Below are 3848 nucleotides of genomic sequence, written 5' to 3' on the forward strand. Positions count from 1 at the left end.
CCAGTACTCTTCAAACTATTCCACCAAATAGAAACAGAAGGAACACTACCCAACTCCTTCTATGAAGCCACAATTACGCTGATACCAGAACCACCCAAAGATCCAACTAAGAAAGATAATTCCAGGCCAATTTCCCTTATGAATATTGATGCAAAAATACTCAATAAAATTCTTGCCCACCGAATCCAAGAACACATCAAAATGATCATCTACCATGATCAAGTAGGTTTCATCCCAGGGAAGCAGGGATGGTTCAATATATGGAAATCCATCAATGCAATCCACTACATAAACAAACTCAAAGAAAAAAGCCACATGACCATTTCATTAGATGCTGAAAAAGCATTTGACAGAATTCAGCATCCTTTCACACTAAAAGTCTTGGAAAGGACAGGAATTCAAGGCCCATACCTAAACATAGTAAAAGCAATATACAGCAAACCGGTAGCCAACATCAAACTAAATGGAGCGAAACTTGAAGCAATACCACTAAAATCAGGTACTAGACAAGGCTGCCCCCTCTCTCCATATCTTTTCAATATAGTTCTTGAAGTCCTAGCTAGAGCAATTAGAAAACATAAGGAGGTCAAAGGGATACAAATTGGAAAGGAAGAAGTCAAACTATCACTATTTGTAGATGATATGATAGTATACTTAAGTGACCCAAAAACCTCTACTAGAGAACTCCTACAGCTGATAAACAACTTCAGCAAAGTGTCTGGCTACAAAATCAACTCAAGCAAATCAGTAGCCTTTATATACTCAAAGGATAAGCAGACTGAGAAAGAAATTAGGAAAATGACACCCTTCACAATAGCCACAAACAGCATAAAGTATCTTGGTGTGACTCCAACCAAACAAGTGAAAGACCTGTATGACAAGAACTTCAGATCTCTGAAGAAGGAAATCAAAGAAGATCTCAGATAATGGAAAAATCTTCCATGCTTGTGGATTGGCAGGATTAATATAGTTAAAATGGCCATCTTGCCAAAGGCAATAAACAGATTCAATGCAATCCCCTTCAAAATCCCAACTCAGTTCTTCATAGAGCTAGAAAGAGCAATTCTCAAATTCACCTGGAATAACAAAAAACCCAGGACAGCTAAAACTATTCTCAACAGTAAAAGAACTTCTGGGGGATTCAGTATCCCAGACCTCAAACTTTACTACAGAACAATAGTGATAAAAACTGCATGGTATTGGTACATTGTCAGGCAAGCGGATCAACGGAATAGGATTGAAGACCCAGAAATGAATCCACACACCTATGCTCACTTGATCTTCGACAAAGGAGCTGAAAGCATCCAGTGGAAAAAAGATAGTCTTTTCAACAAATGGTGCTGGTTCAATTGGAGGTCAGCATGCAGATGAATGTGAATCGATCCATCCTTATCTCCTTAATCCAAATGGATTAAGGACCTCCACATAAAACCTGACACACTGAAATTAATAGAAAAGAAACTGGGGAAGACCCTTGAGGACATGGGCACAGGGGAAATGTTCCTGAATGGAACACCAATAGCTTACGCTCTAAGATCAAGAATTGACAAATGGGACCTCCTAAAACTACCAAGTTTCTATAAGGCAAAGGACACTGTCAAAAGGACAAAATGTCAACCAACAGATTGGGAAAGGATCTTCACCAACCCTAAATCCGACAGAGGGCTAATATCTAATATATTCAAAGAACTCAAGAAGGTAGAACCCAGAGAACCATATAACCCTATTGAAAGTGGGGTACAGTGCTAAACAAATAATTTTCATATGAAGAACTTCAGAGGGCTTAGAAGCACCTTAAGTAATGTTCAACATCATTAATCATTAGGGAAATGCAAATCAAAACAACCCTGAGATTTCACCTCACAGCAGTCAGAATATTGTTGAGAATATGGAGAAAGAGGAACACTCCTCCACTGCTGGTGGGATTGCAAGATGGTGCAACCACTTTGGAAATCAATCTGGTGGTTCCTCAGAAATCTGGGTATGAGACTTCCGGAGGACCCTGCTATACTGCTCCTGGGCATATACCCAGAGGATTCCCCAGCATGCAATAAGGACACATGCTCCACTATGTTCATAGCAGCCCTATTTGTAGTAGCCAGAAGCTGGAAAGAACCCAGCTGTCCCTCAATGGAGGAATGGATGCAAAAAATGTGGTATATTTATACAATGGAGTACTATTCAGCCATTAGAAACAATGAATTCTTGAAATTTTTAGACAAATGGATGGAGCTGGAGAACATCATACTAAGTGAGGTAACCCAGTCTCAAAAGATCAATCATGGTATGCACTCACTGATAAGTGGATGTTAGCCTAGAAAATTGGAATACCCAAGGCATAATCCACATATTAAATGAGGTCCAAGAAGAACGGAGGAGTGGCCCCTGGTTCTGGAAAGACTCAGTGCAGCAGTATAGGGGAATACCAGGACAGGGAAGTGGGAAGGGGTGGATGGGGGAACCGGGGGAGGGAAGGGGGCTTATGGGACTTGCGGGGAGTGGGGAGCCAGAAAAGGGGAAATCATTTGAAATGTGAATGGAGAATATACCGAATTAAAAAAAAAAAGAATATAAAAAAAATTGACTTCCTGTGTTGGATGCTTCCTATAACTGAATAATAGGAAAGACTGGTTTGTAAAGTGATTGATTATACTTGGTCTCGCTGTGTAGCCCAGGCTGCCCTCAAACTCATCATGTTCCTGCCTCTGTCTCCCACAGGCTGATATTTCAGATATATTCCACCATACCCAATTTGGTTATTCTGTTTTTCCCTCTTTAAAGTAAAAATACTTCTTACTTGCCCCTAAAGGCATTGCGGGTGTGGCTGCTGTGTCCCACGAGGGTCAGAAGGTGGCAGGGAGGGAAGAAGCTATGTCTATGCTCAGAGTTCTTACCTACGAACATCTGAATAGTGCCATGGGGTCCGGACATCATGCAGGCCTGGAGGTGGGGGAGGGGCAGACCCTGCTAGAGATGACAACTGCCAAGTTCCATAATGCATGTGTGGAACATAGCACTCCTGAGATGAGACACTCAGATGCTCTGGGCACCGCTAAGATGAGCACGTAAGTGGTGGAGAAATGGAAGAGAAAGAGTGTGGCACAATGAAGAGGCTCATCTGCAACGCCCACATCTAAGGGCCTGCTCTCCTGAGTGCTACAGCAGGTGAGGGTGTGGGCACAATGAAGAGCGGCAGACCTGGAGACTCAAGGGCAGTGAGGAACAGCCTGGTGTGAGTAACCAGTGATGCCACCTGGGACCACAGTGGAGTCCTGGCCTGTGCTGCCACTGGGGGCCACATCTGGGTCCACAACCCGGTCTGTTACTACCAAAGGCCGGGCAGATATCCAGTTCCTAGTCTGGGCTGCTGCCTGGGCCATGCTGATGTATGAGGGCTGTGCAGAACTGGCCTCCTCTCTTGCCAGAGCATTGTGGGAGAGCTGGCCCTGAGGGCATAGGGGCAGGAGAGCTGAGCCCACCCCAGCCAGCTGCAGTACTTGGGAAAGCGAGCCCGGCATCGCTGGTGAGCCAGCTTTGACAGTAGGAGCCTGAGAAAGTTAGCCCGGTCACGGTACTCTGGTGCAGGCGTATTGGCACAGACAAGGGAGATCTGGCCCTGGGGTCGTGATAGTAGGAGAGCTGACCTTTACCCTCACCTGTTGTAGCACTCAGGAGAGCAGGCCCTTAGATGTGGGCATTGCAGATGAGCCAGCCCTGGGGGCGTGAGCATAGGAGAGCTCTCCCTGCCTATGTCTGCTGTGCAGAGATGTCCCCTCCCCCTCTAGTCCTTTTCCACCTGTGGCAGGTAGGAGCGCTGGCCCCAGGGTTCTGAAAGTGGGGGAACTGGC

At 45.0% G+C, this 3848-nt stretch overlaps 1 non-coding gene across 1 annotated transcript; it reads left to right on the forward strand.

Moving 5' to 3' along the window:
- The first annotated feature begins 2796 nt into the window (after positions 1 to 2796).
- LOC127683928 (small nucleolar RNA SNORA17) lies at positions 2797 to 2929 on the forward strand. Its single transcript, XR_007977704.1, has one exon. It is a non-coding gene; the product is annotated as a small nucleolar RNA SNORA17 (small nucleolar RNA).
- The last annotated feature ends 919 nt before the right edge of the window (positions 2930 to 3848 follow it).

The sequence above is a fragment of the Apodemus sylvaticus genome, chromosome 4, assembly GCF_947179515.1.
Source record: "Apodemus sylvaticus chromosome 4, mApoSyl1.1, whole genome shotgun sequence".
Taxonomy (NCBI): Eukaryota; Metazoa; Chordata; class Mammalia; order Rodentia; family Muridae; genus Apodemus; species Apodemus sylvaticus.